The sequence below is a fragment of the Panthera onca genome, chromosome B1 (genome assembly GCF_046562875.1).
Source record: "Panthera onca isolate mPanOnc1 chromosome B1, mPanOnc1 haplotype 2, whole genome shotgun sequence".
NCBI lineage: Eukaryota > Metazoa > Chordata > Mammalia > Carnivora > Felidae > Panthera > Panthera onca.
Genome location: NC_138342.1, coordinates 195,977,195 through 195,990,389, shown reverse-complemented (window position 1 = coordinate 195,990,389; position 13,195 = coordinate 195,977,195).

The following is a 13,195-nucleotide window of genomic DNA, read 5'->3' as shown; positions in this document are numbered from 1 at the left end:
CGTTTCCTGCTTCTGAGTGGAGCATACCAGCCTCTAGCATCGTTGATTAAACTATCCACAGAATAGCATTTGAACACTTTACCGTGTGGACCTTAAGATGGGCATTTGCGGGGGAGAAAGTGTTTTTCTCCCTTCACACAGACTGGAGTTCTGAGCCGTTATCAAGTTGTCTGATAGAACACCAAAGAGTGGCTGTTGCTCAGAGTGAGAAAGAGGAGAGGACCCCTCCAGGTCAGAAGAAGATAATGATTTTTAAGAGTATATCAAGAGATTGATGTCATGAAGGGGAATTGCAGGCAGGCAAAGGAGATGGCTGCGAATACACGTCTCAAGCTTTACTGGTTTTCCACAGTTGTCTTTCTGAGCTGCCGTAGGGACCCACTTGACAGCCTTATTGAGCAGGAAGCAGTTAAAGTTTCCAGGGAAATTTACTAAATTAACGCTCTGGGTGCTTTTGGACGAATAGCAAAAGGTCAGGCCTGAGGTTTAAACGACTTGATAATATCTGCTTTTCTCTTATTTATCATCATTATTTTCACTCTTCTGTTTAGAATTATGTTTCTACTGAATTATTTAGGCCATCGGTACATCAAACCCTTATGAACTAGGGAAGTGATATGACACAAGTCCAATCGTGTGTCCCTGCTTGGACCACCTAGACATTGAACTGCTGCCCGGGCTTTCTCTCTTCCTTCCGGACCGCAGCCTCTGAGCTGAGTACATCTGAGCTCACCGCACTCTCGTCTGTGACAGTGCCTGGTGCCACTTGGGGATAATCTTGGGGAAGAAGTTATATCTGCACATGATTTTGTACTGTGTTGTCTTTTTTTCCTTGCTGATGGTTACCTAATGATTCGTTCACTTGTTGGATTATTTGGCTACTCTGTTTCAGTCATTTCTACTACAATTTTTCACATCCGCTTTTCACGTTAACTGAGCAATTTTGATGCTCCGTTTATTTGGCTTTTCCTATAGATTTCCTATTCGAAATATCCCGGCTTATTTCTATTTTTAAAAAATCCCTTTTTTCCCCCTCCATATTTCTTGTTCTGCCCTTTCTTTCTTCCTTTCTCTCTTCTTTCTTTCTTTCTTTCTTTCTTTCTTTCTTTCTTTCTTGTTTTCTTCCTTATTTCAGCATTAGAGGGAAGGGTCATAGATTTCCATCCATTGTTCAGACTTATCATGTTCTGGGCATGGTGATATCTTATAGATATCTTTTTCATTTTCACAATCATGTTCTACAGTAGGAAGTGTCCTTTCCCCCATTTTGCAGATATTGACCTTCAAGTTTAGGAAGAATGTGGAATGGACTGAGTTAGTGAAAGGGAAATCGGATGGAATCAGGCTACATGGCCTTTCCTGATGGAGTGAGAGTCCTAACCATTCCGTCTACGATTCTGGCTCTAACCATAGCCACAGAGTATTCTTTTAAAAAAATAAGCATAAGGAACGCCTGGGTGGCTCAGTCGGTTAAGGGACCGACTTCAGCTCAGGTCATGATCTCATGGTTCACAAGTTTACGCCCTACATTGGGCTCTGTGCTGATGGCTCACAGCCTGGAGCCTGCTCCAGCGTCTGTGCCTCCCTCTCTCTCTGCCCCTCCCCTGCTCCCGCTCTGTCTCTCAAAAATAAGTAAAAACATTAAAGAAAATTTTAAAAAGGAAGAGTAACTGGCATCAGTGAGAACCTCAAAAAATGAAAGTGTCCTGCAAATATCAGAAGCTTCCTTTAATGATCTTTTACAGGCTGTTTTCTGTAGATTTATCCAAAGCCATCTTCAAGTCACTGATGCTTTTTATACTTAGCATCTCACAATGTAGAATATTCCAGAAGTGCATTATTCATCCCGTGAAATGGCTCTTCCTTTTAGACCTTTCCAAGTTCTCCCACTCATTAGTTCTTTCAGCATCATGGATTTTTTTGACTTGCTGCTTCTATCTGAGTTTCCTCCCTTGGCCTTCTTGTATCCTTGGCATCTGCCATAGCTGGTCTCGGCTTTGACTTCTCATAGTCCTGATTCACCTAGTCTGTTATTATACTCTTGTCCCTCCTTTGTCTTAATTTCCTTAATTGCTTTCCGTTGGATCCTCTTCCCATCCACTGTGTTGTCCTGAAAATACAGATAAAACAGATTTCTCAATAGATTGCTGATATAAAAGCTTTGCTTGGGAAAACTGTCTTGGAGTGCCTGCAAAAGATGAGTTGAAAGGAGATGAGTCTAAAAGACTTGAAGCTCCCGGAATAAGAGTAGGTGGTGATGAGGCCATCTTGGGGGAGAAAACGAAAAGAATTATAATGAAAGAAAACAGGTTAAGACGACTCTTAGCACTTGCTACCGACATGGCCTCGGGTGCATCACAGACAGTCTTTCAGCCTTAGTAATGAGGGCTGTACTGTCTACCTTACTTGTGGTTTGCAGCATTAGAGACAGTATATTCATTAAGGTTTATAGGCAGTACTCCAGAAGTTGTAGTTACTATGGTCTCTATTTGGGAAAATTAGGGTGAAAAGGGGCATGGAGGGACTGGAGGAGAAAAGAATGAAAAGGGACTCCAAGATGTTCTGCCTGAGAGCTTGCAATAATATTAATATACCTTGAATTATTATTGGCCTTCTAGATTTCTGGTTTGTCACTAACCTGCCACAATATACGCGCTTGGGGTTCTCATTCGAAAAAGATGTGTTTTTGACAACACTAGCCTACTATTTGCCAGATGTCTATGCTGTCTGTGAGTTTCTAGGTGTGGGAGGTTGGGGAAGAGGGGGCAGTGATTGGTGGGGGAGAAATGAGCCCAATGGGGGAACAGGTAGGAAGGAGGAAGATGTTCGTGAAAGATGGTAGCCGTGAGGAAATACATGATCTTTCTCTTTGATTCATGCCATACACTTCTGGGTTTGCCCTAGGGTGTTTTCAAACAGTATACAGATTTCCTGCTGATTATTGACTCTGCTTTACAGTACCTATATTTTATCATAGTTTGTTTCTAACGTTGAGTCACCAAGTGATAGATTTTTTTAAAAGCCTTCACTCTCCAAGAGGACATTGATTCCTGTTTTACTGTGGCTTCATCCACAGGTGCTTCCAGCAAGGATTTCTGTTCGCTGCCCAGGTTCAAGTCTACGGCCATTTATCCTTCCCTAAATAATTCTTGCCCAAAGGAGAGCTTTCACTAACGTAATATGGATAAAGTCTTTCGTTACAAATAATTACCATGGTTTTAAGGTTGCATCCCTCCCTCTCACTACTCGTACTTCTAGCTTAGATTAATTTATCCTTGTCAGATTTCTGAAATATATTCCGTTGCGGATTTTTAAGCGTATCTGGCGGACCAATACAACGCACATACTTTACATACTAAGGCTTCAGTACCGCATGGCTTCCGCTTTCTCGGGGCAAGGCTGCTCCTCGACCCATCTTTTTGTGTCTCTCCTATAGATTTGTCACCTGCTTTCCCTCAGTCCCATTTCATCTTCCAAACATCTGACTTTCAAATTATATGCAGGCTTTCCCTTGCTGCCCTGCATGCTAGTCATCCTTCAATGTTTTGGGGTTTGTTTGTTTATTTATTTAGTATTTAAATCCAAGTTGGTTAACATACAGTGCGGTCTTGGTTTCAGGAGCAGAACCCAGTGATTCATCTCTTAACGTTTGTTTTGAAGAATTCACCTAATGTGACTTGGCCTTTTGTTTCCTCCTGCAGTTCAATGGACTAAGTGTATAAGAAACACTCGACTCCTTCCGATTCTCCTTAAATACTCCACAAAATACCATTATTACTCTTAGCTGAGCCCCTGGATCTAAATCTTACCCTTCTTAAGAGTTGGCTTTCCAGAATGTTGAATTCAAAAATTATATCCTGCTATTTAATGGATTTTATGGGGAGCTGAAGTTAGTTTATTTAGGGTGAACTTCAACTCTCCTTAATTAATATAACAAGCAGGGGCACCTGGGTGGTTCAGTTGGTTAAGCATTCTACTTCGACTCAGGTCATGATCTCATAGTTTGTGGGTTTGAGCCCCACGTGGGGTTCTCTGCTGTTAGCGTAAAGCCTGCTTCAGATCGTCTATCCCCATCTCTCTCTGCTCCTTCCCCTCACACACACTCTCTCTCTCAAAAATAAATAAACTTAAAAAAAAATTAATATAGCAACCACATGGATTCCCTGACTGTTCCTGCCATACATGTGTTAAAACTTTTGGTTGCATTTATTAAATGTCTGTCGTCTTGAAACACCATCAGAAGGTTTGGGTTTAATTCTTCAATCCACTGACCAAAACGCACCATCAGCCTCTCCGGTGACAGAGGTTTTTCCTCTGTGCCACTAAAATCCTTTGTCAGATGATAAATGTCTCCCCTGTCTTCTCTGTGGTATTCTGTCTGATACATTCCCATCAGGATGGGAAATCACATTCTCCAGATTTAATCGCAATTAATATAGTTCTAGCCATTTGTACTCCTACAGTTCCTTTTCTCTCTCTCTCTCTGTCTCTTTTTCTTTTTAAGCTGATTTATTTGGAGACAGTGAGAAACAGAGGATCCAAATCAGACTCTGTGCTGAAGCAGAGAGCTCAATGTGGGGCTTGAACTCACGAACTGTGAGATCATGACCTGGGCCGAAGTTGGACGCTTAACTGACTGAGCCACCCAGGCCCGCCTCCTTTATTTTATTTATAAATAAATAAAATATTTTGTATTTCCGAATTCCCTTCCTTAACTAATGCTGAAGCAATTGCTACAAGATAAGTTATACCAAAACTTTTTGTTTTCTTCTTTGTCATGTGGAGCTCCCCCTCACTATCCTGTTTCCCCAACCCTGAGAAATTATTGCATGTGCTTCTGCCTGATTCTCAATCAATCTCAGATTAAAAAAAAAAAAAAAAACCTTCCGTGTCATTCTGAGATAAATATCAAAAATTCTGTGATCAAAAACTTCAGCTGTTCTTCAGTTTGAGATCATAGACCATAACAAATAGAAAGCCTGATTGTTATCACTGAACTATTTTGACTAGTATCGAAGTAAAAATACCTTGATAAGCATGGATGATGCTTGAAAAATGGAGACAGGAAGGAGGAAATGGCAGAAGACCTCTGAGAGACAAAATTATTGTAAAACAACACCCACGAGGAGCTCCCCTGCCAAGATTTGGTTAAGTACAGGAGGGTAGACGTGAGGGTGTGCTTTTTGCTTTGCTTCTCCTTTGGCCTCAGGCCTCTCCTCTAATCCTCTCGGATGGTTTGTTCTGAAAGGTCTGGACTGGCTGTGGGGACATATTGGTGCGTTGGATACTTGACCCCGTCATCTTTCACTTTCACTGTATAGATACAGCCTGGGAGGGGTTACTCATATTTCACAGTATATAGAATATTTTATTTTAATGAGCCCAATAGAAACCAACGTCAAGTGTTATTTAATATTAACATAATCTGTTACCAGAAATATTGTTGGAATTCAGACAAAGGAGCATTTCTATGGGCTAGAATTTTCCAAATAATCTTCACAGAGCAGTTAAGATGCACAGAGACCTAAAGATATGTACGCTCTGGCTTCGTAAAGTATTTGTTCTAGGCAAGGAGACCACTGAGGCAAAGGCCCAGAGATGGGGCTTTGGTTGGCACGTAGGCAGAGGGCTGGAAGGAAACCCACGTGACGAGATGGAGGCTATAATTTGAAAACAGTGAGAGATTGTATATTGAAGGGCCAGTTGGTGTAGCATCTTGAATGTGAACCTGAGGTATTGGCGTGAGATCCAATCATTTAAGGAAGTGGATCTAACTCTGTGGAAATCTACCAAAGAGTTTCAGCAGAGATGTGTCCCGCGAATGTGAGTCTGTGAGGAGAGTACCGTATAGATTGAAGTAGGAACACAATAGCAGCATTTGCAATAATCCAGTCGTGAGGTTGACCAGTCATGAGGGGTATAGACTAGTGTGGCTATTGTGGTAATAAAAATAAAGAAGGATGAGGCACATGCATGGAAAATGTCATCTATCCTTGAAGCCGCTGGGGAGGCAAGAAGTTTCAGAGGTAGTGCTGAGGACAGAAGAAACGGTTTCCCAAGATCTTGTTTCATGCATTTTTTTCTCCTTTATTTTCATTGTAAATTTTGTGATTGGGATAAAAATGAAATGAAAAATATTAGAGTAGATCCTCCTGGGGAACTGAAGGTGATTGAAGAGCCGGCGATTTCAAGACGTGGGTCCTTTGTTTAGTTTCTAATTCAAGATCCACTTGTAAAACTTGATCAGCAATACTGTATAGACACAGCCTGTACTTGTGTATCGGGAAGCATTTTTTAAATTTGTATATTAATGACAAAACACCACCAACCTTAACAAGTAGGACTTCAAAATGCCATTAGTTTTGGTTCATTAGTTCCATTAAATGTTTTCTGTTTCAACTAAAAAAACCCAAAAAACCCGATATCCCAAATTTGTCTTTGCTGTGTTCATTCAGGACAGTCCTTGTTTTCCCATTTTTTTCTTCTAATGTTGAAACACAGGGTCTGATTCCCTTTTCCACAGCATTTGCTGTGATTGCTTTCTAAGAAGGACCTCTGTGACTCTCCTGCTCCTGGAATGAGAAGGGGTTTTAGGCATGACTTTGTCTTAGGAGGAATTAATTCTCTTCCAGGCTGTTTGTTGCCTGAGAAACTGGATCTCCTTAGGGAAAAGAAATTCTCTAAAATACTTTCCTGCCACTCATTATCCGATGCTTACCTCCCTGGGCAAGAAGGGTTAATAGCTACCTGCTTGCTGTCTTACTATTTCGTCGTGTCAACTTAAATGTAGGCAGGTGACATAATTATATCCCGAGATCCGTTGCTACCATCTCGAACGACAGTGATTAAGACCTTACAAATAACTCCACTATCCTGATTCACTCGAAGTCATGCATGAGTCTGGAGCTGCTTTTAAAACTTCTGTTTCTTTCCACTTTTTCTTCCAAACTTAACTTGGACAAAGTCTACATCTAGATACTGAAAATGTTACATGTAAACACAGGCTATGTATAGGGATTTCAAAACGTATGTGTCTTTCACTGCCTTCGAACATTAAAAGCGGTCTTATTTGACCAAAGATGATGATCGCTAACCCTCATGTTGCACTTAACTGTACACGGGACCATTCTACGTGTTTTTAAAATGTGTCATTCTCTTAATACCCCTGGCAACTAGAGGTTTTATTATCCCCATTTTCCAGATGAGGAAGCTGAAGTCTGTAGCGGTTACATAGCTTTCCCAAGCGAAGGGGCAGAAACAAGACTTGAAAGCAGCTAGTCTGGTTCCAGAGTCTACACTCACTACTATCAAATAGCTCCCAATTCATGCCAAGCTGCTAACATCACTCCTATCAGCATTCAGTTTTGATTGTTCAACTCCCCTATTCTACTTACACAGTACTGATTTCGTGAGACCTTGGCGGCTTAGAAATGTGACTTTTAGAAATGGCCTTCAGAATTTGTTCCTTCCTTCATTCTCTTCCGTAAATATTAAGCGTCGGCTGTCCTCTGTGCTTCGTGCTGAACATGTTGTGGCATTCAGAATTAGGGACCATTTAAAAGGATCGAGCTGGGGGGCCCCTGGGGGGCTCAGTCATTTACGTGTCCGACTTCGGTTCAGGTCACAATCTCACAGTTGGTGAATTTGAGCCCCGCATTGGGCTCTGTGCTGACAGCCCAGAGCCTGGAGCCTGCTTCGGATTCTGTGTCTCCCTCTCTCTCTCTCCTTCCCCTGCTCTCTCTCTCTCTCTCTCAAATAAACAAACATTTAAAAAAGAAAAAGGATTGAGCCGGTGGGTAAGGCAGTAGTGCACTGTGATGTACACTTTTGCAGAGATTCCTAAAGAAAATAAGCTGAGGAACAAAAATGTTTGCTAGGGCATTATAATCTTCCTATCGAAATCATACAGTATGTGCTCAGACATTGAATCTTTACTGCTATGACCAAAACACTGACTCCAGAAGATATTTATCTATATTCTCTGCATGCCAGTATGCCCGCAAACTAATGAGAGTCAGGAGTTGAAAGATCAGAGGAAGACAAATTGTGCAGGACTCCCTCTTACAGGAGAGATACGGCCACGACAGTCTGCGTGGAGAGACAATCCCGGAACTGAATCTCTCTACTCTAATAAGCAATCGGGGCATTCATCTACCCAGAATAATTCACACCAGGAGGTTGAATGAGGCTTAATCCTCTCGAAAAGAAACTAATAATTTCCATTTTAAAACTGTGCAAACTAAGAAAGGGGATTAGGGGAAAGAAACAGTCAGATCTTGCTTTCTTGGGGGCCTCATACCTGCTTCTCAGGAGGGCCAGGAAATGAAAGTTGTTCTGGATAATTTATCGATATATAGATCTGAACGTTATATTGGTATAACAATCTGCTCTATATTGATCTATGGGTCTATATATGTTGATATATAGATCCCTACCATTTCTAAGCAGGTGGCCAGGCCTTTGTGCACCCCCTGCCCTGGGCCCCAGGGAACGAGTGTGGAGAAGAGAGTAGGGGCGGTTTGCAGCCTGTACTTCTTCCTGGACTTTGATGTCAGGAACCCCGAGCCCCTTGGGGGTTCTCTACCAGGGCAGGGAGGCCAGGTGCTCTGAAAGGAAACAGCCCCGGGGTGAGTTTGGAGAGACTGGACTCTTGTCACGGGGGCCGAAGGCTTGTCAGACACCATGGATGACCCACCAGCAGCAAAGCTGACCCTTGGGCGATCCCGTGGGTCTGGAACATGAACCCACTTGAGGCATCCAGAGCATTGGTGACAAGAGCATCCCCAGCTGCTCAGCGTGAGTCTGCATATACCCCAGGCACTCTGAGCACTTTGGAAAAGAAAGACACCAATAGCGACCGGAATAGAATTCACCTCCAGGCTGTCAGAATGGGGCTCAGACTAACTTAATTTGTCTTCCAGTAAATAAGATTCCTTAGCACACAGGGGTTTGGGGACTCAACCTTATACTCCCTTGAATAGAATCAATGTTGGAGCCACGTGTAATCCACTTTTCCACCACCTGCTTGTAAAAGGTCACCAAAAATACAAGCTAGAGCAAAACTCTCCAAGCGTCATTTAGGAAGCAGGTCGTGTATACATGCCTTCATACTCCCCAGGTTCTCCGTGTCTTCGTTTTCCTTAATGCTTGACTCTGAGGAGTGGATGGGGTTTATTTTTAAATTGAAAATACAATATGTGAAATAACATTAAAAACAACGACGTATCTCCCAAGAGGCCTAACTACCACAACTGTGTCTATTTTTACATATTTTCCTTCACTAGCATACTTTCACGTATCTGCGATCATATCTTATAGGCTGTTCCATTTCTTCCTCAAAGCCTGTGTTAATGGGGAAAATCATCTTCTAAACTCAAGAAGAATAGAGAGAAGTTACTAATTAGATGCAGAGGAAAAGTGGAAAAACAGGAGAGGCCCGGTCCTCGTGTGTGACACCGAGAAGGCTTAATGGGAGACTCGAAGGTATATCAGCAGTTACTTGAATATTCTTCGGTTCTTGGACTGATGTGTGTTTTGTTTTGTTTCGCCCATTTTTCCTTGACCACACATTTTCTGTCCTGCAACATCTTTGGTTCTCCATATAACCTGGGCTCTTGAAACAGCTCAGACCTACACTAGCCACGTAAGCAAACCAGCAAAATCTCCCTTTCGCATTGTCTGGTTTCTCCTCTTCTGGGAGTAGTTTGATGGAAAGAGAACTGGATGAATCAGACCCCAATCTTGAGCTCCCTTCGCCAACGTTTAGGGGCTTCGCGGGCAAGTCATTTGGCCTTTATGAATCTTAACAGAATTATCACCAAAGTGTGAATGGAAACACTCCTCCCCTCTAACTTATAATGATGTCGTGAGGCTCAAAAGCCTCAAAATCTGAGGAAACATTGCAGAAACTTTGACAAGGAACATAAATATAAATGAATGCACAGGACCAAGTTATAAATCTTATATTTCATTGCACTGGCTTTTCCCATTTATCATTTCTAAGCAGCATGGCTGAAATTAAGAAATAATTAATACATGGAGTGGCCCATTGTGTGTGCGTACCATCGTGTGGAAGATGTTGAATCAGCTCCGGGGGACACAGAGACAGGCAGTCTTACAATTCCCTGCGTAGTGACATTAGTTAAGGGAATGCTTTAAGTGCAACCAGGTGAGCTATTTTCCTTCTAGAAGAACTGAACAGTTATTTATTTTATTTTTTTTTTAATGTTTATTTATTTATTTTTGAGAGAGAGAGACAGACAGAGTGTGAGATGGGGAGGGGCAGAGAGATAGGGAGACACAGAATCTGAAGCAGGCTCCAGGCTCCCAGCTGTCAGCACAGAGCCCGACGCGGGGCTGGAACCCACGAACCACGAGATCACGACCTGAGTCGAAGTCGGACACTCAACCGACTGAGCCACCCACAGGCCCCTGAACTGTCATTATTTTAAAAAATTAACTATTTTGTAAGCCACAGAAAAGCACTGAGCTGACATACTGAGCAACAGCAGTTACTAAGAGCCAGCGCTGTGATCCTGCTTTCTTTTTGGAATTATCACTTTCTCCTATAGTTACTCTCTGTGGACTTGACCGATTTGGAATGGCATTTGCTTGATCAAAATTGTTTTATTTGGAACATAAAAAGCAAATTAAGCAGGTGCCTTATCTTAAAATTACTCAATGGAACCACCTAGAACATATCTTACCTGCAAAGACATGGATTGATTTAATGACTTTTTTTTTTAGTTTTCTTAGAAAATTTATCATAAACTTATGTGAGATATATTTGGCTCAAATGAAATTGGAGGGGAAGGGTGACTTTGGGGACTATACTGGTTTATAATAAAAGGCTGCAAATTATTTGATACTCCTGACCTGGAAGAGAGTTTGGGACTGCTTTAATGAATGGAGAAGTGCCATGTGATCTCCCAAATTGGATCAGAAAAGTCTGTGCCTTCTGCCCTATTCTTTTCAGACTCTTGTTGAGCGAAGTCAGACTTCATAGAAACGGTCCTGCTACACTCAGATAACCATGGTGGAGAGGCATCTTTTGGGGGATCCAGAGAGAGAACCCCCACTAATACCCAACCAACAGCCACTAGAGTGCAGCCACTAGAGTGACTCTCTGGCACACCTCGCTTGGCAGAGCCCCCGGACGACCAAAGCCCCAGTGGGCATCCGGACCAAACCTGCTTCAGGGATCTCCAGTGAGACCCACCCAGCCCAGCCCTTCCCATGCTTCTGATCCACAAAGTCTGGAGCAGAATGAAACACCTCTAAGTTTGGGGTTTGTTTTCTACACGGAAATATTAAACAGAAGAGCAGCCCCCGAATTAATTCATGTGCATCGTGGGTAGTTGATAAGGCTAATGTGCAATTTGCAAGGAACCAAATTTCCTACCCCTTATTATTATAAGGTTTAAAGGAGAATCCACGGAAATGTCCTTTCAGAAGGGAGCATGTGTTAAAGCCTTATCGTTATACCAGACTTAATAAGTAAAAATTAAAATGTAAATATCTGACAATAGCGATGTTATATTTGTTGTTTGGTTTCCAAATCAAATTTTCAGAGAGAGGTTTACGATATTTTCTTATTTTCCACAATAATATTTATTGTTGGATTGAGGGAGTGGGTAGAATGAATACAAATCCAATCAAAGTACATAAAAGCATATGCCTATTTAAAGTTTCATTTTCTTTCCCCTCTCATTGTGATATTACTCAGCTTGATGTATTATGGGTTTTAGGGGTGATTTGTATTCATCATAAAATTTTCCCTCAGTATTATTAGAGCCCATTGTGGGATGTTTAGGACTGCCTGAAAGTCATTTATCATCAGAATTTATGATAACACCACTGTTAGGCAGTTTCTAGACACTCAGTCATATTTACACTTCTGGAAAGCAACATGCTATTTGGAAAGTGACCTTGATGCTTTCATATTGTGCTATTGTGATAAATATCATTAACGCGAGAACTTTTTAACATCAATCCTATCAAGAATCAACTGGTAAGATGTCTTTAAAGCGCCATTCCCACATTTTATTTCTGACCGTTTTCCTCAGATTGTAAATGAGCTGTTTCTAGCAGGCACGGTCCTTGATGTGGCATTGGGAGTGTACTTTTTAAATCATTGACATTTACCGAGGTCTTTCAGGAGCTGAAGCCTGCTTTCTTCAGACTGTATTTCTCAGAAGGATAAACATATTCAGCTAAGTTTCCTTTTCGGTACAAGCAGGAGTCTTGCTGCACAGACACACGGGCTGCCCCCTTGGATGATCCTCACTCTTCTGAAAGGCTGGTTGGGAAGGGAAGGGCTGTGTCTCTGGCCCGGCAGGTATTTACCTTTTCTAGCCTCCTACGTTACCTAGGACAAAGGAGAGATGCCCGGGACTTCTCATCATCCTGGCGATACCACCTGCCTTCAATTCAAGGTGGCGGAGAATGGTGCATCGCGTCTATACTCGTGTGTACGCTTCCTCTTTCTTAATCCACTCAAGACAGAAAACAAAATCAGTCTTCCTGAGTGTAGAGAGAGTTGTTTCTGGCCTCCCTTGGATACTTGAGCTGTGCACTCAGTTCACAAACCATCTTCCCTTCAGCCTCGCCTCCCACACACGGCCTCTGGCAACTCGGATGCCGTGTTTGCTCACAACCACGTCACGTCTATGCGTAACATGCTGTGCGTATGTTTGGCTGGTAAATACATAGAAAATAATGATAGAGGCAGAGCAAGATTGCAGGACTACTGACTCTCGCTTGTTAAAAGCAAGCCTTAATTTTATAAGGACACTTTCAGAAAATAAACGGAACCTGTTGTGCTTAGTGCTTGGGCTACATCCCGTGAAATTTAGTTGCGTCAAATTTCACATTATGCGGGCCATATCAAGTTTTGGACTAGTTGACCTTTCTGAACCTGGGCAGAAACCTGGTAAATGTTCCCAGGAAAATATACACATGTCCCTCTTACCAAAGAATACATGTATCTTTTTCTAGTATTATTTCTAATAAATACATACTCGTCTCCCTCACCTGTTCCTAAATTCCTGCTCATTTCACATTTCACATTTTCAGCAGAAGCACATTTCCTGAAGGAAAAATCAGGGAGCAGGTGAGTCCTGTTCGCACAGGAGCTGACCTAGAAAGGAGCCACATATTTGCAAGTTGGAGGTGTAATCTATCTCTCTGTAGATAA